We start from the raw sequence: 23,056 nt of genomic DNA on the forward strand, positions 1-23,056 counted from the left end.
TAAGGCAGGCAACAATGAAAAAGTGAAATTTCTAACCTAGGGGCTTGGGATTAGCAGATACAAACTATTATATATAAAATAGATAAACAACAAGGCCCTACTGTATAGCCCAGGGAACTATATTCAATAGCCTGTAATAAATCATAATGGAAAAGAATATGAAAAAGAATATATATATGTGTAACTGAATCACTTTGCTGTACAGCAGAAGAATCAACTACACTTCAATAAAAAAATTTTTTTAGAAAGTGAAATTTCAAAATACTTCGGTAAGTAGAGAAATTTTTTTTTTTTGGCCCACAACGTGCTTGCAGGATCTCAGTTCCCCGACCAGGGACTGAACCCAGGCCATGGCAGTGAAACCCTGGAATCCTAACCAGCAAGCCACTAGGGAACTCCCAGTAGAGAATTCTCCATCACTGGGTTTAACACCTGATGTTCTAAAACTTAAACATACACGTATCTTATTTCCTAGAGACTTTTTTCCTATTAATCTCATTTGCAGATCACTTGAGTTCTTTGCTTTTCCATTTTCTTACTTGCTTCTCAAAGCAACAGAGAGAAAAATTACACAAATTATACAAAAGTATGCAATAAAAAATTAAACCACATTTTTCCCCAGACCTAAGTCCACAAATGTCATGTTCCACATATCATGGAGCATAATCAAATGCACAGAAAAGCTCTCCCCCCTCAGTGAAATAGAAACCCAACAAGCCCAATCTCACTCACTACGGAACATGGCATGGCCACAGTGTCACATACTCTTTGAGAACTCACTCCAACTTGGTGTTGACCCTCAACTAAACAGAGCAGCTTTTCCAGTCCCACTGGTTTCTGTTACTGGGCTCCAAAGCACCCACATATAGACTCTTCATGAAAACATGACATCACACACAAAAAACTTGCATTTAGTACCAAATCAAAATACCACACATTTGAACATCACATGATCCTAAATTTAAGCAACAGTGACTGCCACTGTATGTTACAAATCACTCAATGCCACTACTTATCTTTTCCTGAAAGAGTAAAAGCACTCCCCAGAGAGAAATGCTGTTCTAATAGGCTATCCCCACTTTTCACACCAGTCCAGCTTCACCTCAAGCGTACAGAACACAACTGCTCCCAAAAGTGGCTCACTGAGCTTTGGGGAAACAGGGCAGAGGTCTTCAGAGTTGCAAAAGCACACTGGGAGAGCCTAAAATAGCTTCCTTTTCCTTGTGGGAATCATCAGTATAATCGATCCCACCTCCAAATGCACTCCTGTAATTCTGAGTTCTCACCATTAGAGATTTTTAGCCAAGGCAGTCGTCACAAAGAGTTGTTACATTTTGGCTCACTTTATGATGGATATTCTCCCTTAGACTTGGAATGAGATTTATGGACTACTCCAAAATTGCCTGAAATTAGACACACAGCAAGAAAAAAAATAATCTGGCCCTCATTTTCACCTCAATAAAATGATTCTCCAGTAAACCTGTTCAGGCAATTAAAATCAATTTCAATTTCCACTTCCTAAGCTTTTCTATTCTTCCTTAAGAGAAAGAAGGGCATTAAGTAAACAAAACCTGAATTTTAAATCTGACTTCAAATTGCCTGGGGCTAATTCATACTTAAGTAAATAAATAAGTGTGGCATAAACTAATAAATATCTCATATATATGTAAAACATGTTTTTATAAAGCATTCACCTACCTTTAACTCGGCCTTTTCGTTAGGACTGCACTTCATGGAAAACTCCACACACACAGCACCTTCCCTCCTAGAACTTCAAGGTCCTTATGAAGGAACAGAACTTTCTAAACAGGAAACCAAAGTGTAGTAAGGCGGGGCCATTTTCCTCAATGACACCAGAACCCCAAATTCCTGACATTCCCCAGCCATAAGTTCAAGGCTTGCTACATCATAAACCACATGCTGTGGTTCAGTGAGCATATGGAGACAGGACTGTTCAGTGAATTGAACATGAAATTTAAAAAAAAAAAATTTTTTTGCAATTTGGTCAAAGTGGCAAATATGAAAGAAAATAAAATTTTGACATGACCCATGGTAGTGCCTATCCCTATGAAACACTACCTTTACTCTGACTTGCATGTATTCTAAAACTACCTTCAGCAACATCAATGAATGACTCGCTAGAAAAGCCCAGGCACCTGCCTTTGCAAATCCATAAATCTAAATGCAACCAGTCACCTAGCGCAGATATTTAAATCATTTTGCTATGACATTTAATGTCGAGAAAAATCACAAGCAAGGTTCCAGAGGAAAATGAGTTTGCTCATAAAGAAAAAAACATATTAGTATTCAAAATCTACTTTCCAACAAAGAAATCTGCATTTTACTGAGAGTCCTGAAACTCTGGACAAATTCTTTGCCACACTCCCCACCTGAACCACAAAGTAATGATGAAGCACATGAACAGTGATGTGAGCTCTGAGCCAAGCTTCCTCTATGATGACACTTTTCCAGATGGCACCTGAGGCTGTCAGGTGTTTCTTACTTTGGCAAATACTCAAGGACGTTATGTAAGGCTGATCGTCTCCGGCACATACACTAGCTTCAGAAAGCCGTTTTGAAGGCTTACTTCCTTTTCTTATGATGGAAGCTCTCCTGTGTGGCTGGGAAGTAAGAGTCAGTGTTGTTCAGTACCCGAAAGAAGCTGCAGTTACTGGGAATGGTAAACGGAGGACAAGTTACTGAGTTCAGCTCAACACAGTGAGACAAAATAAAGATTCCCCCAAGGACCCAGAACTGCAAAATCCAGTGGTTTTAAGTAGCCATCTTTTAGAGGTTTGTATACTATTCAGTGATGGAAAAATTATTTTATTTATTTATTTATAATTTGATTGAAGTATAGTTGATTTACAATGTTGTTAATTTCTTCTGTACAGAAAAGTGATTCATTTAAAATATATATATTATTTTTCATATTCTTTTCCATTATGGTTTATCACAGGATATTGAATATAGTTCTCTGTGCTATACAGTAGGACCTTGTTGTTTACCCATTTTATATATAATAGTTTGCATCTGCTAATCCCAAACTAGTGATGGAAAAATTAGTGTCCCAGGCTTAAGGCACCATTATCTGAAAACTGCAGGATGCTTTCTTGCAGGATTTGAGTCAATGAACTACAAAATGAAAAAAAGGTATTTCTAAGCTACATGGTCAAGCAATCAATCGGCACCTAGGTTCAGAAATTAGTGGGAAACGCATGAGCCATTTTTTTAAAATTTATTTATTTATTTATTTATATTTTTGGCTGTGTTGGGTCTTCGTTGCTGTGTGCGGGCTTTCTCTAGTTGCTGTGAGCAGGGGTACTCTTCGTTGCAGTGCGTGAGCTTCTAATTGCAGTGGCTTCTCTTGTTGTGGAGCATGGGCTCTAGGTGCGTGGGCTTCAGTAGTTGTGGCAATGTGGGCTCAGTTGTTGTGGCACGAGGGCTCAGTAGTTGTGGCGCGCGGGCTCTAGAGCTCAGGCTCAGTAGTTGTGGCGCACGGGCTTATTTGCTCCGCGGCTTGTGGGATCTTCCCCGGCCAGGGCTCGAACCCGTGTCCCTTGCACTGGCAGGCAGATTCTTAACCACTGTGCCACCAGGGAAGCCCGCATGAGCCATTATTGAATTCCACGGGCCAAGCAGGCTTTTCGCCAGATGACTGAAATCTTTAAAAGCTGCCATGCTAATGAGTTACTACTGCATTCTGAATTTCCTTACTGTGGCCAGAAAAACAACATATTCAGTGCATGGTTTTACATTATATCATGGAGCTATAGCAACCACTCATCCTGCCTCTACATCTGTTTTTCCCTTTTTGACAACCATTCCATTGGAGAAAAAGAACTGCTAATTTTGCTTGGTGGCCTCTAAAATGTACATGTCTGGCATTTCGGGCAGTGTTTACAATTTCTAAGCTTTAATTAATCATAAATTTTGGACATCAGTGATTGTTTTACAGGGAAAAAAACTACTGCATAAAAATCTAGATTCAAATTCTGGTTTTGCTATTTATTAGCTTTGAGATTTGGAGCAGATCACAGCCACATAATAAAAGAGTTGACAAAAAAGGGAGCTGATTTACAAGGTCACCAGTGATTCCGTGTACATGGCAAGGAATGTTAAAAAAATAAGCCTAGAGCAGCAGTTCAAGTTTTTTGGTCTTAGGACCCCTTTACATTCTTAGAGATTATTGAAGACTCCAAAGAGCTTACTTTAGAAAATTCTAGAAAACAAAAATATACACACATTCCAAGAGTCAACATGTAGCCTCTAGAAAACTCCACTAAACACATAAGAAAATAAAAGTAAAAGACGTAAACAATGTCTTCGTACCATAGTGAAAACTGTTTTGACTTCACAGACTCCTTCAAAGGGTCTTGGGAACCCTCAGGCATCCTCAGATTATATTTTGAGAACCACTGGCCTCGAATATCTTAACATACAGAAAGCAGAGAAGCTGTCAAAGACCACTAGAATCATATCAAGAGGATCCAGGAGCCAGCACAAAGGGACTCCCACTGGCCAAAGACAGGACAATTTTAGTGTCAAGAATAAATGCAATGGATTAAAACACCAATATGTTAATTCATGAATTCTTCATGAATCACATACCTCTCTCACTCTCTCTCAATGGCTACCTTTTGAGGATGTTACTAATTAGCTGGCTAATGGAGCCAACAACAGTTGACCCTTGAACAACATGGGTTTGAACTGTGCGGATCCACTTATATGTGCGTTTCTTTCAGTAGTAAATACTACAGTGCAACGCAATCTGCTGTTGGTTGAACCCACCAATGGGGAGAGCCAGACTATAAGTTATATGTAAATTTTCAGCTTCATGAAGAGTCAGCACCCCTAACCCCCATGTTGTTCAAGGGACAACCGTAATTACTTTAAAAACTGGTAAATAAAGAGAAAGAATCAGGCATATCTCCTGCCTTTCCTACATAAATTTTACCCAGGAGAACCAAGTACCTGATTAGCAGAAGTTTTTTATTCAAGTATTCCAGCTAATAAATGAAGAAATGATGGAAATGAAGATTTCGAAACCCCTAATGAATTGATTAGGTGGCAAGGATCACCATTAACTGTTCACATCTCTCTCTCTTTCTCTGTCTCTCTCTCTCTCTCTCTCTCTCTCTCACACACACACACACACACACACACACACACACACACACAGACACACAGGGAACTGGTGTTAAATGCCTGCTGATGAGAGTACACACACAGAGTATTCTTGACAAAAAATGGAAATAGAATTTGACCCAGCCTCTAGATGTGACTACCAATTCCCAAGAAATTTGGTGGCTAAAGGAATACGTTAAACACAGGAACACTTAACATTTAACTCTGTGGGATGTTATTGGCAAAATCCAGCCAATAGACTAGAATAAATGGTCTGGTTTGGCAAAAAATAAATTGCAAGGAAAAGATAGTGAAGGGTGAACCTACAGACTAAAAGGTACTGAAGAGGCATGGCGATCAATTGCAATGTCTGGGCCTTATTTGGATCCTGATACAAACAAACCAAAAAAAAATAATAATAATGAAGAAAACAGATAAATCTCAGCGCTGACTAGATATTTCATATTTGATTATATTACAGAAGTTCTTAAAGTATGATAATAATATTACAGTATTAAAAGAAAAGAAAGAGTCCTTGTCTTTCAGAGATGTGTACAGAAATACTTACTAGTGAAATAATAGGATGTTAGGGATTTGCTTCAAAATAGTCCAGGGTGTGGGAAAAGAGGTTGGGATCTAAATGAAGAAAGATGGCTATAAATTGACCATTGTTGAAGCTGGGAGAAAGGCACACAGGGTCCATTGTAATGTTCTATTTCTGTATATGTTTGAAATTTTCCACTCCAAAAAAACAGAAGTGGCCATGAAAACATCTGCTTGTCTTCTCCAGCGATTCTGTCAGCTGGGAAGGCAGGTCCTCTCTGCCACCCAGCACTCAGCAGCATGGAATACACAGCATGTTTTTGAGGCACTCCATGACCCAGGCTGCCAGCTGACCTGTGACAGGGTAGGTTCAGCAAAGAAGCCCTGAATCTGCTGTCTCTGAACCTGAGACATCTTTCCAAAAGAGCAGGAAACAACACTGCATTTAGAGTATGATCCTAACCAAGAAACAAACAAAAACTCAACACAGAGAAAGGTGTAAAAACTCTTCACAGAAAAAGAACACACATGAAAACAGTAAGTTTAAGTTTGTTGTTGTCGTTGTTTATTCTCCCGGGTATAGGGACTACTAGAATTTGCTTTCCTTTGCATCTATTTCTCTGAATTTCCCAAATTTTCTGCAATTACTATATTAAATGTGGGAAGAAACCTAATAAACTATTTTCAAATCATCTATAATACCAAAACTCTATAGACGGTTCTTTTTAAATAGTAAGAATATTTTATTTGTTATATTTCTGTGAACCTCTCCAAGGCTCAGATAAAGGAAGAACATTATAATCATGAAGAAAATATTAAAAACTATCATTGAGGGATTTTTAATTCAATTACGAAAGCAACAGAAAATCACCCTTTTTATATTTGGGAAAGGGGAGATACTCTTCATTATCTTTTCCTCTATAAAATAAAGGAGAGATGCTATTTTTAAAAAAACCCCGTCTGGACAACCTAGCCCAAGAAAATCTCTTGAGATTCTTCTAAAACCTTAGTTTCAGCACAAGAAGCTGGGGACAAACAGGGGTGTCTGGGACCTAATGAAAGGCCTTCTGTCCAGATACTGGACAGGTCTGGAGATGTGCATCTATATACCTCTATGTATATGTATATCCCATCACCACCCCTCCCCTTCCCCAACCCACCCCACTCCTTTCCATCAGTTCAGGGAAGAGAAAGGGAAATTTAGTTTAATGCCAAGATTCCACACCTGGTAACACTATATTCTCCAAGGGAAGATGTGTCCCACAGACAAAAACAGATTTTGTTTTCTTTTTTAGAGAAAATGTTCCTTTCAGATGAAGATTCTTAAAAAAAAAAAAAAAAAAAACTAGGCAACAGCTTAGAATCCTACGCCTGCTTCAATCATTTCACTTAGAAAATAAAAGAATATGTTCCAAGGGAAGATGTGTCCCACAGACAAAAACAGATTTTGTTTTCTTTTTTAGAGAAAATGTTCCTTTCAGATGAAGATTCTTAAAAAAAAAAAAAAAAAAAACTAGGCAACAGCTTAGAATCCTACGCCTGCTTCAATCATTTCACTTAGAAAATAAAAGAATATGTGTGCCATATCTATTAATAATTGAACATGAAAAAAGAAAAACATTGGAAATTGGCATAGATAATTGTTATGTTTTCCACATGGGTCTAATTAAACTTGATTTAGACTGCACATTGCCTTTTTTTTTTAACCCTGCTATTAAATAAACAAACAACAACAAGAAAAAGAAGCTGAAACTGCCACTTCTGTGCTTTATATATACTGTGGGAGGCTATACTCAAAGCGAGGGAAAAAGTTAAAATGACTCAACATACAGCATTGTAACCTTGAAGTTAAAGAGTGTGAGACTTTGACTACATTGCCAACGTGAAAATCATCAATCTGACATTTATTAGCTGTGCGACTTTGAGTAAGCTGTTTAACCTCTCTGTGCAGCACGGGTTCCTCTTGTATAAAATAAAGAGTGGGAGTGTCATAGGGCTATACTGAGATGAGAAACGGAAAAATTCCTAAGACAGTACCTAACACATACATGCTCTATAAATGCTACCTACTATTGCTATTATAACCTAATACACCTTTTTTCTACTCTATCCTCTCCCTTTTTTCCTTTTTTCATCCAAGAAACAAAGATTTTACAAACTTCTAATTCTTTAGCCTCATCAGTGAATACTGTAATCTATTTTAAACCTGGACTCTTCTACTTTCCCCAGAGCAGAAATAAACTTTTTGCCTAGGAAAAAACAAAAAAGCAAAAACAAGGATGCAGTTAGATTTCCCTTTACTTTATGCTAATCATGAATGGTAGCAGATTCCTAACTCCCTGAACCTAGAAAAAATATCTCACAGTTTCTGAGATCCTAGGCAATCCTCAGAATTAGAGACAGTCACTCCCCAGTTCCCACCAGATGCCTTTGAACTGGGGATCTAGTTTCCAATTCCATTAAGTCTCTCATGGCTCTTGTGAGAAAAGAAGTCATTCAGACAATCTATACCAATAAGAATGGTGGGGAGAAATTCACATGATTCTAGAGAAAGGAACACAAGTCTTAAGAATATTCACATGTCATACACAGCTTTTACTCAAAAGAAAATTCTAGGTGTGTTGTACTATCAGGGAGACTCCTGGATGTGAAATAGGACATGAAAAAAAAAACCAAAAACCAAGATCATTATATTCTAGGCTACAAGGAGTCGGAAAGGGGAGACGGAATGAGATTCACACATGCTTTAGGTTCTAAAAACATGGGAACTGGTATGAGAACTAAAAGCATAGTTAATAAGTCTTGCATTTAAGAGAAGTTGGCAGATAAAGGAGATAAAGAAATCTGAGGTGAGTGCTGTCCAGCTGTACAGTGTATAGTGCTGAGTAAGCAGTAAAAGATTTAGTAGCAATTAATATGAAATAGTCCAGTAATGGCATAGTCAAAGGCCTAGGTATCTCTGTATATATTTGCACCCAAGCTGAAGTGAATGTAAAGGGACAAATCTTTTATTCACCAGAATTCTCAGAAAATAGGCAGTATTTATTTGTGCAAGTGGTTAAGGTATAAAGTGAGGACTCGTCCCACAGCTGCCCCTATGTGGATAGAACTTTGATACTCGAGTGAGAAAGAATATGAAGGAGGGGTAGAATCAGTAAAGCTGGGGAAAGATCACATATTGCAAACTGTGACTCTTCGAGTCTTCACAAAAGCCTATCTGATGGGACTCGGTTTCCCGGGGAAACTGCGTGGGAAAAAGTGTTGCACTCAGAACGCACGTGAGTGACACAGAGAGCACTTTAGGACACAGACGCTCAGAGGCAAAGGGAGGCGTGAGCAAGGAAGACACAGGAATGTGTGGAATCACGAGAAGGCTCTGGGTTGAGCCAAGTTTAACTAAAAACCTCCAAAGGGCAGAGAAAACCAGTTGGGACTCAGTTACCAAGATATAAGATTGATGGTATAAGGAAAGGATGCAAGTACATTAAAAGATCAAGACTCCATGGGGACCTAAAACTCATGGCCATTTGACTAAGGGTGGCCCTGGGCCATCATATATCTCAACGACTTACTAGGCTCTAAGGAATCCCTGGGGGGACACCAGGGAGCAGGAGAACTTAAACTGGACCTGGCTGCTTCTCCCAGGGCTTGGATCACAGCGGGCAGCTGAGCAGGGGCAGACAGACAGCAGAGCAGTTGAGATTTCCAACTGTGAAACCCAGCCGCGTGGGTTTGAGCCTCAGCTTGTCATCCACTAGCTCAAACTCAGCGTTTGTTCTGCCTGCTCAGACATCCACCCCTGAACTTTCCCTCTTTCCAAATTCTCCTGGCTGTGGGTCACTAGCAGGTCTTCTCCCCAAGTCAAGAAACACAGGATTTCTCGACAACATACAACCCCATTATCCTCTGCTCCCATGTCAGTAATTCCAGAAAACACATTCTTCCCCCTATCTTTGGATGGATTCCTTTCTGTTTTGTCAGCATGGTGCTGCATTACTTCTTTTTTTTTTTTTTGGTATTACTTTTTTATTCTCGCATCCTTCCCTCAGTGTACACAAGCAGGACTCCCAGAAATTCTCCATGTAGCTCACACCTCAGCCGCTGCCAGGGGCTTCGTGCTCACCTGCAACTCGGTCCTTACACAGCTAAATGCTGAGCGCCCACCCCAGGCCTCGGCAGCAATGCACTAGAACCCGAGTTTCCCACGGGGCCTGAAGGCTTCTCTGAGACCAGGCTCTTCTCCGTCTTTTCCAAACGCATTGTCAAAGCTGTGACCTTTAATATTACGGGAGGTAGAATCCCACACCCTCCTGGTTTTCCAAAGTACTGACCCAGAATTTACCTAAAAAGGAGCAGACACAGAGGACAACCATCTGAGAGGAGTAATGTGGTGAAATGTGGGGTTAAACCTCTAAATTTATGCTATTATTTGACATCGCCACCCAGGGTTAGGGTACCCTCCGGACACTATCCCCCTTTCCTCCTGTCTTTCCACATTCCTCCCTCAAGAGTGACTTTTCAGAGTCATACACCTTGGTCTGGTAGGAAAATCCTGGTTCCAGAGCCCAGAGAGCTGCATCCAGGTCCCAGTGTACCAATATAAACTATATGGGCTGTGGACGGTTATCAATCTTCTCCAGACCTCAGTTTCCTTCCATATAATATTTTGGATGCTGAGCTCTATTTCCTGCCAGCTGTAACACTCTGTGATTCTGAAGTCCCCATTTACGCTTTGGCCTCAGTATAGAGAACTACCACGACATGAAAATCCTGAGGTTCACTTCATGTAGGAGATTAGTTCTTAACTGATAAACTTCTTTAATGTGGGATCTTTCTGACCAGCTACCTAGGCCCAATAAGAATAGCTACCATTAATGGCCTACCCCGTCCCAGGCAATGCTCTTGGCAGTTTACCAAGTCAACTGAGACTTTAAAGGACCTTAAGGAGGAAAGGGCTCCTTGGCTACAATTTAACTCAGCCCCCTCTGCTCTGTTGAGCCCAAGAAGCAATGCTTGGTAGACTTACACCTCACCTCCCACTTTATAGGCTTTACAACAGCAAGTAAAGATGTACACAGAAGTACAGAAGGAATTAATAAGCCACAAGAAGACTTATGTCGAGAATGAACTAAGCCTTTCAAAAAAAATTCTAAGGACAAAGCAGGTGGTTTAGTTATTTAGAGAGCAAGAAAAAAATGATCAAGGCAGGGCCCGAACTATTGCTTGGGTAAAACAGTATAAAACAGCAGATGTCAAGGACACGCCATGCTCATCAGCAATGCTTTGTTCTCTTTATTGGAGAAAAATGAAGCAATCCTTAAAGGCCTGAAGTCCCAGACAGGAGGACCCAAGTCTCCAGACTCTTGAATACACCGGGATCTAAAGGAACTTGCAGACTGTTCAGCCTTGAGTCGGGTAAAGTGATTCTTGTTTTGCGAATAGTTTGAGAAAAAAAAATATCCAAGGTTTCTCACAAACTTAACATCTATTAAGTCTATGAAAGAGCTAACTTACTAAGATACACAAACAATATACACAAAGGAGTCAGAGAAAGGAAAGATCTAGTATCATTTTGGACTTGGCTTTGGCCTCACTGGGCAGGGGAAAATGGATGTGAGATGGAGAAAGGGGAGGACAGGCCTTTGGATGGGGCAAAGTACAGATAAAAGTAGGGATGGATAAACAGGTTCCTTGGGGAAGAATAAGGAAACAGCCCTACAGAGAGCAGAGTGGTGGCTGGTTGGCAGCAGAGCTGCTCTGGGCTGTAAGACACTTCATGCCGTGGCAGATCTCTGAGTGCTGTGGGACTTCTGCTATCACTGATCATCATCCTCAGCCTGCAAACACGGACCCCGTCTTTCCCCGTGCTCTGTCGCTTACCTAATCTTTTCAGAATCAGTAATAAATAGATGCTGTATCTGAAAGCCTACACGCTTGAATTTTTTTTTTAAGACTCTAGACTGCTGCATCCTGATTACTTGGTGAGGATTTTTATCACAACCTTCAGATGTTTTGAGATGATCAGATTTAGCATCTTATTAAACCCAAAACCCAAGTGGTTTTTTTTTTTTCCCCCTTGGTGAGACTTCCAAACCTTTTTTCCCTCTCACATATAAGCAATGCTGGCTCCAATGCCTTACCATTCAGAGAAGAATTTTTTGAGCTCTCAGATTACTGCTTATAAACTACCGACGGATGGGCTTGCTCAGGTTCTGTTACTGCCAAAGCATGACACACGTCACAAATAACAACAGATGTCTCTGATACAGCTTCCTACTTACCCTGCCTTCAAAGCTCATCATAGTGAGAGCCACAAGGGATCCAGTTAAACATGGGTTCCTCTTAAAGGTTTTGATTACACCATGAGTCACCTTCAGAAGTAACATGACTATGGAAGGCAAAAGAGCACCAAATCATTCCAGCAACTGAAAAGTCTATGAACTCAAGAGGTTTAAATGATTTACATTTTCTGTACCAAAAGTGATTAAAGACACAGTTTTCCTAATATCACTCTCTGGACATATTGCAAAAACAGAGGTAGGCCCCAAACCACTTCAATATACTCTTCCATTGAAATCAAAGGGAAGGAGGTTAAAGAGGAAATGGATAACCTATTCTTATTAAACAGCCAACCCAGATACAAATGACGTTAAACCCTGACCAAAATTTTCCTTTCCTGTCTTAGTCCTGCAATGAGCAAGGGAGACCTGAATATCCAAAAATCCATCGACACTCTGGTCTCTGTTCCCTTACCTGCCTCACCTCCAACAAAACCTCTCCAGCACTCCACCCAAGCCTCACCACCCAGCATCCCTCCTCTGACTACAACACCCTCAGCTTCGGCTGCCTCATTAAAGTCCCCTTCATTGTGATCAACCATTTGGGCCTCATCTGAAGTTTCATTTCATGTCCCTTCTTACTCCGCTTCCTTTCTAAAGGCCAACATCTCCATAGAGCGCATCCCACAACACCCTTGACAAATGCCCTCAGGTTACCTTGCTCACCCTTTGGTCCTTCCTCGTCTGCCAAACCCCATAGCTGATACCTATGGTAGCTCTGTCTGTGCCCACAACTGAGCACCCCGGCACTGCCAAGAGTCATTCAACATTCTTGAGCACCAACCACTAACGAGTCAGTCCTCCACAATGCAGGGTGATCCACCCACTCATTCTCCCAATCTCCTCAACTCTTATTTCACTTTCAAAGGGCCACCTCTTCTGACATCCACACCACCATCACCCCCATTCCCAGATGACCCTGCCTCCTAACAGAGAAATGGAACCTATGGCAGAGCAACTTCTCATTATCAGACTAACTTACTACTGACCTTCAGCTTCTGCCCTCCTGTTGCTTCCTGTTCCCTCCTCTAACCCAAGGTCAATCTCTCCACTGGCCTTTAGATCCCACTTCACCCCACCTTCTCAGACTCATATAACCAATTACCCCTTGTCTCTTCTCTCCTGTCTATTCAACCAACTTCTCCCTTTCAACCAGATCTTTCCCATCAACAATTCAACACACTCGAATCCTATTTTTAAAGCTTTCTACCCTCAACCTAACGTCTCCAGCTAGTGCTTTATTTCTTTGCTTCCTTCACAGGAAAAAAAAAAATTGTCCTCCTTGGATATCTCCCATTTTTCCATCTCCCATTCATTTTTCAACCCATTCCAACCTGGCTTGGCTCCATCACTCCCTGAAACAGCTCCAGGCTGGATCAATAATGATCTCTTTGATTGCCAAATTCAAATGAGAATTTTTTTTCATTCTTTATCTTATTTGACGTCCTGACAGTATCTGGCCATGTTGATCAATTTCTCCCTGAAACGCTGAAACACTCCTTGCTTTGGCCTCTACAATCAATGTTCTTCCTGCCGCCATGGCTTCCTTCTCTTTGCAAGCTTATCCTCCTCTGCCTATTCTTCCAGGGTTCAAACTCTTCAAAGCTCCTTCCCTTTTCACTCTATATCAGCAGTCAAAAGCCCAACTACCCACAGGGACAAGCAAGTAATACAATTAAGCGAAACAAAGTTGACTTTCACTTCCCCCTCAGGTCTACAATTTAAAGCACAGCAGAACCCACAGGATAGCTGGCAACAGACCTGAAGCATCAGGGTCAGATGACAGTAGAGGTACAGACTATAATAAAATGGAGAGCAGATGTTCCTACTAAAACAACAATTACTTAGCTCAAGCCAAAGTCCTGATTTATAAATGAAAACTCACGATTTTTAAATCTTGGCAATTAAGATTTCTTTCTGGTGTGAATAAAAGAAATCCTGGGTTACACCAAAAGGAGAATTTATTGGCTCATTTAACCGCAAAGCCTAGAGGTACAGCTTGCCACTGCGTTTAATCAACATGATCAGGACCAGTTGCTCTATCTGGATTCTTCATGTCCCTAATTCTCAGATAAGATCTACCCTATGGCAGCAAGGCCATTGCTAGACCTCCAGACCGCATCCTGCCAGGTTTAAGCAGAGAACAAGAAAGAGTCTCTTCCTGGAGTTTCCTCTACCTCCCACCCCCCAGACTCAAAATTCCCTCTGATTAGACCAGCTTGGATTAGAAGGCCATTCTTGAACCAACCATTGTGGCTAGATGACTCAGGAATGATTGGCCAGCCCTGAGTCACACACTTCATTCGGAGTCAGGGGAAGAACTTTATCTAAGGCTAAGGTCTGAGACTGGAGGATAGGGAATTTCTTAAAAGGAAACTAGGGTGCTGCCATCAAAAGACAAAGTATATTTGGGGCAGCCAAAAAACCATAAACATGCTACAGAAACTTGTTCAAATATTTTAAAAACACTGCATAGGCCAAATAAAACAGGTTTGCTGGCTGAAGGTGGCTTGTCAACCTCCAGTCCCAATCCTGCTTTCTTGTTTCCTAGGTGATCTCATCCAAGCTCAAGCCTTCATCTACCATTTCTATAACCCAAATGCCACATTTTTATCTCTGACTCACAAATTCAACTGCCTACTCAACATCTTCACTTGGATGCCTCAAACTCATCTCAAATTCAATGTGCCCAAAATGAAATTAATGATCTTCTCACCCCACACTCCTCTCCCATCCAAAGCTGACCTTACTCAGTGCTCTTATTTAGGGGCGGGGAGGTGGAGGGAAAAGTAAGGGGAGATAAGACCAACATGACTGAGGTACTGCTTGAAAGAAAAAAAAAATCTTTCAGGAAGTCCAAGTGTAAGTCAACTGAAATTCTATTGTTACTTCAAATATTTAAGAAAGACATTTGATATCTTAATTCATATAGATTTGCAATTTTCATTTTCCAACTCTTTCCAGTTTATTTTTAAGACACATAGAAATAAAGTATCATCAGAAATACCAAAGGCAGGGACTTCCCTAGTGGCACAGTGGTTAAGAATCCACCTGCCAATGCAGGGGACACAGCTTCGCGCCCCTAGTGGCACAGTGGTTAAGAATCCACCTGCCAATGCAGGGGACACAGATTCGAGCCCTGGTCCGGGAAGATCCCACATGCTGCGGAGCAACTAAGCCCGTGTGCCACAGCTACTGAGCCTGCGCTCTAGATCCCGAGAGCCACAACTACTGAGCCTGTGCGCCACAACTACTGAAGCCCGTGCGCCTAGAGCCCGTGCTCTGCTATTAGAGAAGCCACCTCAATGAGAAGCCCGCGCACAGCAACGTAGAGTGGCCCCTGCTCGCTACAACTAGAGAAAGCCCACGCGCAGCAACAAAGACCCAACGCAGCCAAAAATAAATAATTAAATAAATAAAATTTATTAAAAAAAAAAAAAGAAATACCAAAGGCAGAAAAATTGTCCAGGGACCTTGGAAGATGTTTTGTTTGCATGTTAGTTGGCACAGCGGTAGTTTTCTAGTAAACATATCTGATTTGATCCTGACAACAACCCAGGAGGTTGGTAAGGCAAATTATTACCATATCTCATCAAATCTAAGAAATCACTGATTATAAGATGCATCATTTTATGCACCACTATATTAAACAAAAACACCACAAATTAAACCGTAACATATAATGCACTATAAAACACATCTTGTTTTAAGATAAAAATGTATGTCTTAGAATCTTTGAAAAACATTATCATAAGCCTCATTTTTCAGATAAGGAACCAGAGGCTCAAACACTTGACCAAAGTTATAGTTAACAAGATAAAGCATGGACTTGAACCCATAGGGATCAGTTTCCTAATTTGTCTTTCCCCCAGTCTAGCCCCTGGGTCTGAATGACCTCTAGAATTTCTTCTGGGGCCCCCAAAGCTTTTCTGATACAAAGGTGGTAAAAGAAATCAGAACTGAATCAACTCAATAAATGCTTTAAAACTGACATGGATTCTTAAGACTGAGAATAATTTAGACCTTGACTTTTCCCTAACGCCTAGACAGCCTAGGAAATACTGCTAGCATAAACAGCAATATATGCCAGGTGTGTAAGAAAAAGATTACATCATTAATTTCAGCGCTAATTCAGTATGGCTGACATAAAACTTACAGTTGACTACTGATTTTAAGTATGAATCACAAGATGATTTTCACTTGTGAGGTGATATTACTGGGCATCTAGTCAAGGTAAAACTTTCATTCTTTCATAATAAAATATGCCTATTTAATGGTTTTGTTTCTTTCTTTGTTTCAAAAATAACCACCTGGAAATGTGCCATGTTATACCTAATTACTGCAAAGCAAATGTATAAGCCTAATAGTTCCAGTCAGTCTGTGCAAGAAGCCTTTTGATTTCAACACCTAACATCCTTTAAAAAGGAAATTTGTTACAAAAAGCCAAGAAATTTGGTCTGAGATCTGAATAGGACAGAACAGGCTTAATTCATGACTTTTTAAAAAAATTTAAATCTAACTGTTTTGCATTTTGTATTCTCCACAGCACTTAGCGCTGTGTCCTAAACATAGAAACTGCCTAATAAGTACGCATGATGAGATATACAAGAAAAATGACAGTCCCTCTGTTTTCACAAATGTTCCTTCTTTCTAGGACTGTGCTTGCTCTGGAGGAGAAAGTTTAGCAAATTCTTGGTGGTGCCTATTGTGAGCTTATCTTTGTGCCAAAGGCACATCAAATTTAATACTGCAAGTCCTCAAGGAGCTGACAGTCTAATCAAGTACAAGTGTAAAAGATATGCGGGTGGCAGATTACCTTTAAGTATGCTCAGTATCTAGACAGTATATTAAAATGTTTTACTATCAGGTTCAAGCAGGAACGAATATAGAATTAGGAGAGCTGACACAGCCGGTTGCTGGATATGACCTTGAGCAAGTCACTTCTTGAAATGTTTCCTTAGTTATTACCTACCCATCCCCCAAGGCTACTGCAAAAGAAATTAAGGCTGGAGAAATCTTTTGCAAACCCTAAAGCACTATACAATGTAAGTATTATAGGACTATTGCCCAGAATATTTCAATGACTTCTTCTGGGGGTCCCTTAAGATAACGTTAGAGGGCTCTTGCTAAAATGCGAACCCGATCATTCATACCCAGGTTTAAAGAATTTTTACTGCCGAAGGATAAATTCTTAACTATTTAGCTTGGTAGATAAGGCTCTTCAAAAACTGGCTCCTCTGCACCCCCATCTCTGGCTTTACTTTTCAAAGACCACAGCAAATACACAACTGCTCCTTGATCACATTCTCTTCCACATTTCTTTACCTTTGCAATTTTGGTGAAGTTTCGGGCTGTGATTATCCCACCACAGGCAGGAATCCACAGATTGGCTAATATAGCACCTTCCGCATCATTATGAGTCTCTGAGCTTCTCCAGGGCAAAAAGAGCCAATGCCTCATTCTTCCCAATTCCTAGTACAAAGCCACAGCAGCTCATTAAATACTGCTTGAGTGACAGACAAGGGAGATCCTCATTTGCATGCCACACAAAGATGGTACCCAGGAGAGAATCTCAAGGGAAGGCTGTCAAAAAAAAAAGGCTTAGAGGCCCTAATAAAAATACTACAGGCCCACATCTCTTACCCAAATCCCATACAGCCAAATGTGTTTTGGAATGCAAAAATTTTAACATTTTAGAAATGTAATATGTACTTCATGCTCCCCGTAGAGTGTAGGTCAGCACCTCATACTCAAACACAGTAATACCTCTGCAGCAAAACTGACGGATAACCACCCTAAACGAGATAAATGAATATAAATAGACTCTTGCTTAAGGGAGGTCTTGCAGCCAAATGGGTTACAAGAGCTTTCTGAGCATTTTGGATTTTGGAATTAGATAGAAAGGATGGGGGATCCATATCACCAGATTTGTGTAGATGGCTCCCAGCCATTTTCTCATCTGCTCAGAAATTCACTATGGCAGGACTGACCTATATTAGGCAACAAATAAAAATGGCCACGTACCCAAACAGCAACATAGGCTATAAAATATTGAGAAGAAGGGACTCAGAAGCACATGCAAAGAGTCTTTATCACTGGCAACTGTAGTAGCTTCTAAGAACATTAAGGGGAAACAAACAGTAATAATTGCCGGATCCAGCACTGAAAGACCAGGTGAGAAAAGCAGCAGTAAGCAGAGCAGGAAATGAACGTATGAATGATTGTGTAAATAAATACTACTAGCAACTCCTACCACTGATTTCTAAATGTATCTCCAATAGTGGGGGCAGAAATGTACACATACAAACAATGGCATTCATCAGCCAAAATCAAGCTGTCCCAGACCAACACAACTTGCTTCCATATCAAAATAGAAACAGCAATGCATGTCCCCTGTTCTCTAGAACTTCAGAAAAGAATTACACTTTTTGCAAATAATATATAGATATAGGTATATATTACATATATTTTTTAAACAACTAGAAAGACTCCCATGAATGCCTTGAATGAAAAACTTGTTTTAGAACCAAGTGCTTTCCTAAGAAACTGATAAGTGCCTTTCTTTCTAAAAAGAAGTACTAAGTAAGTAGGAAGACAAAAGAGATGACATAATCCCATTTCCAGTGAATCCTAATACCCGGACACACATTTTGTGGTTACCTATGAATCTAAATTTCTTATTCAGGGAGTGGGAGAACATTTATACCAGGCACCTCAATTCTGTCAGACAATAGAGGCCAACGGTAATAGCAAGAGCTACCATTTACCCTACTGAGCCCTCACTACAGACAAGGCAGGGTGTTGAGCCCTTTGAAAGTTTCAATTGATCCTCACATTAAAAATAGAACCTACATTATTGGATATCATTTTACACATAAGAAACTGGATCTTTCAGTAAAGATTCCAGAGCTTTTAAGAAGGAAAGCCAAATGACTGCAATGTCATCTCTTGCCAATTACTTGGTTTCTACTCTGAAAAAAAAAAAAAAATGGCATAGCTCATTCTCCATAGCACATACTTCTATCCTCTACTATATATACATCTTTTTCAGTAACTATGTAGTATAAGCAACTCCTGTCCCCACCTAGAGCTTTTCCCATGTATCCCAGCTGAAAGCACATTCTCTCTCCTTTCTCAGAAGTTCTCTTTGAATGTGCTCCACCCATCTATCCATCCATCCATCCATCCATCCATCCTCTTTTGGGTACCTATCATACACCAGGAACCATGCTAAGATACAAGATGTACAAGTCACAGTCCCATCCCTCAAATGTTCAGTCTAGACATGCAAGCAAATAATCACACCTGAGCATGATAAGTTATATATGGCACAGGAGTAGCACAGACCAACTCTGCCTCAGGGTACAAGTTCAGTGGTCACAGAAGGTTTCAAAGAGGTGGTATCTGAAGAGTGATTGCAAAGATACAAGATGGACAGGAGGAGAAGGGCATTTAAGGGCAAAAGAATTAAAATGAATGATGCTACCAGGGTACTTCATGCCATCCAGAATAGTATCAAATGACAATGGAGAGAGAAAGCTGGGACAGAAGGATGGAGATGGCCAATAGAGAAGCAAAGGTCAACACACCCTAGTCCCCAAAGACCAGCCTTCTGTGCCTGTCTGAGCTCAGCACCTAAGACAGCATCCCGCCCCCATAGGCGGGAGAAAAGGGAGGACAGGGGGCAGACACATGGGCAAAGGGAGCCAAGGTACTCATCAACTCACCAGGAGAGCCTGGCCACCTCTGCCCAACATGTTTTCCAACTCTTCTCTTAGTACCCTTACTCTTACCCCATAAGCCCTGTGGATTCTAAGCACTAGTGTCTTGGTGTGGTTTTTTTTTTTTTTCTTGAAGCCAATATCTGCCAGTTAATCATGCCTTTGAGACCTTGAGTTGAGGATAAGATGCTATTCTGTCAAAGGTTCTCCATCCTGAGGGTCAGCTCCAAGAGCAGCACAGGAAAAAAGAAATGCTCACTGAGCTGGGCAGAAGAAGAGAGAACTGATTTTAAATAGACAGCTTTTAGAGAGAAATAGGTCATAGATCAACAGTTACTTAGAGCATCAATATACCAGGGCACAGAGAGGACTGACAGAGCTGATGGGTTCATATCCACTCCTCCTGGGCCTTTAAAGCAGTAATCCCCATGCGTTCTGAAACTGCTCATCTGATTCACAGGGTCCAATCTCCTCTTTAAAAGAAAAAAAAAAAAACCAACCTCTTGCTACAGGGTCCAATCTCCTCTTTAAAAGAAAAAAAAAAACCAACCTCTGTTGCTATATAATGTGTTCTTTATTTTTAATTTAAGTGGATTTAAATTAACTGTTATGAGAATTTCCTGACACCCTATATGATAATTAGACACATCTTGATTTCCTACACAAACTCAGGGTGAAAAATCATGGGTCCAGGGATTCATCCTTCACAAAGGCCAAGATAACAGAGAAAGGACAGTGCGTTTCAACACAGATACAATCTCCTCCAAGTGGAAATTTGACCAGATCAGCCATAAAATATTGGTACACTTCAAAATTATTTATTCATACATACAAATAATAGTGTCAAATTCAGTAAATATTATTTATACAGCTATACATTTTTATATTAATTTTAGAACAAGAGAAAGTCATGGCTTGGTTCTCTCCTTGTACTGGATCATCTGAAAGCTTTGGTTACCATAAAGCAAGGAAACAACTGCTAAGAGAGAATGACCTTAAACTGAAAGCTAGATTTTAAAACAAAGACTCTTAGGAATATTTTACAGTTCTAGAAAATCACAATGAGCTGAGAAACAAAAGCCTGGAATTAAAGAGTCCTTGGTTTACTACTGATTCATGGTAGAACTGTACAGCCTTGGTGTCCTCATCTGTAACATAAGGGAATTAAGAAAGCCTTAGGTATTCACTGAAGTGAGTTCAGTATTCCCAAAGCAAAAGGCTTATTAAAACAAATCAGAACAAAAAAGCTTCGAGGAAAACATTTTAGGATAAAAAGAACTTTAGACACCTGCACCTGTAAGATAACACAGGTGAGAAATGTTTACTGTCGCTCTGCGGGAGACTGTGACCTACAACTTAGTAACACATCCAGGACCTAGTCATTTAGTTACACCCACTCAAAAAATAAAGACGTGGCGGACCTTTTTACTCCTCCCATCACAATGCATAACTTGTGTTTACTCAGTGCACTGTAAAATTCAAAACACAAAGCATTACTTGTTTCTTTCTTTCTTTTGGCAGGAGGTGAATAAGTTCCCACGTCCCCCAGCCAAGTCCAAATCTGAGGTGTTCAACCTGCACACATGCATGGGATCATATAATCTGCTAGGAAACAGGTAAAGATGCTGCATCAGGTATTCACAATCACTGGGGGACGAGGGCAACATCTGGCTCTTCACATCTGCTCTAGAATACTCTACAGGAATTAAATGTGATAGGAAAATGAGTATCTTACCAGGAGAAGTTTTCATTAAAATGTCCTCACATTTTTTTTCTCAGATGCCTCATTTTATCTAGGGAAAGCTGTGGAACTATGAATGAAATCAAATTCTAATTTGTTTAGGAAATGGTTTGGTTATCTGATTATCCACAGCCCAGGGCTTTGCCCTGAAAAGCAAGGCTATGCAGGATCTAAGGTGCTAAGAATAAAGAAACCATCAAACGAAGAAACCATTCTACTGTGCAGTCTCAAAAGAAGTCCAGAGGCTTCTTTACTGCTTTGAGACAGAAAAATAGGTTGTAGTTTCTACGTTCTGGGTACTCAACTTTGAGACAACATTCCAAAGCTCAATGGAAGGGGGTCAGCTTGTTGGGGTCCATGAGACAGGAAGCGTGAGAACAAGCCTCTGCGATGGCCAAGTGTATTTTTGTGTCTCTCCCAGGTCCTTCACATCTCAGGGCCGGCTGGATTCCCCAGGGTCTATCTGAAAGCAATCCGCCCAGGACACTCTTTTCAGGAATCATTTCTGAAGGTCTTCATTACACACCGAAGCCATTAACCCACTCTGTTTCAGAGAAAACTAATGGGTGATTTTTCTCTTAAGATCAGGAATGAATGAATATTAAAGAATTCAGCAACATTCTGCCTCTTCTGGTCAGATTTTCTGTAAGTGCTCATCTGGAGAAAGACTCTCTACATAGAATAAAGTTTCCAACAGTGACAATATTCATGAACACGTCCTAGAGTATTTCCTGGGTGGCTTGCCAGCCACTAAGAAGGAAGAGCAAAGTAAAGCCTACAGGTCAGACTATCCTGGGCAGGACATGGGCCAGGATACTGAAAGACCCTCAGCTGCTCCCCTAAACAGCAGGAGCCACAGGAATCATGGGGGGTTTTTAAATAAATTTTTTTATTTTTTATTTATTTATTTTTGGCTGCATTGGGTCTTCCTTGCTGCACGCAGGCTTCCTCTAGTTGTGGCGAGCGGGGGCTACTCTTCGTTGCAGTGCGCGGGCTTCTCATTGCAGTGGCTTCTCTTGTTGTGGAGCGTGGGCTCTAGGTGCAAGGGCTTCAGTAGTTGTGGCACGTGGGCTTTAGTAGTTGTGGCTCGCGGGCTCCAGAGCATAGGCTCAGTAGTTGCAGTGCATGGGCTTAGTTGCTCCACAGCATGTGGGGTCTTCCTGGACCAGGGCTCGAACCTGTGTCCCCTGCATTGGCAGGCGGATTCTTAACCACTGCGCCACCAGGGAAGTCCAGGAATCGTGTTTGGAAATGAGTGCCCTGAAGCCTGAATTCTCCTCTCCTCTCCCAACCCCCACCAGGAAGAGGACCCACCCAGATCCCAGGGTCTATAACAGGACAGGGTGGAAACCAGCCCTTTGCCATCAGCACACGGTGTTCTGGCTGCAACAATTTTGATTCCTCTAACACTCATCAGAGGCGAGGCAGGGTAGGGAAAAGGAAAGGGTACTAGTGGCCCTCAAGTAAGACAGAGCTAGGTTTGACTCCTCAATCACGCTGTCTTTCTCTTTCTAAGTCTGACTTTTCATCTACAAAGGAGGAATACTCACAACAGTTAGTACTTCATAGGTTACTATAAAGATGAA

General features: G+C 40.8%; 1 protein-coding gene across 2 annotated transcripts in view; it reads right to left on the reverse strand.

Annotated features, from left to right (window-relative positions):
• Positions 1-23,056, reverse strand: part of STXBP6 (syntaxin binding protein 6) — a 273,396-nt gene that overhangs the window by 237,338 nt on the left and 13,002 nt on the right. Inside the window, exon 1 of one of the 2 annotated variants that reach the window (XM_024118301.2) lies at positions 1,699-1,785. The exons of the other annotated variant lie outside the window; for it this stretch is intronic. The gene's annotated coding sequence lies outside the window, so the exon portion shown is untranslated. Of the gene's footprint in view, positions 1-1,698; positions 1,786-23,056 lie in introns of those variants that run through there. 2 annotated transcript variants of the gene reach the window in all.

Source organism: Physeter macrocephalus, chromosome 11 (assembly GCF_002837175.3).
Source record: "Physeter macrocephalus isolate SW-GA chromosome 11, ASM283717v5, whole genome shotgun sequence".
Classification (NCBI taxonomy): Eukaryota; Metazoa; Chordata; class Mammalia; order Artiodactyla; family Physeteridae; genus Physeter; species Physeter macrocephalus.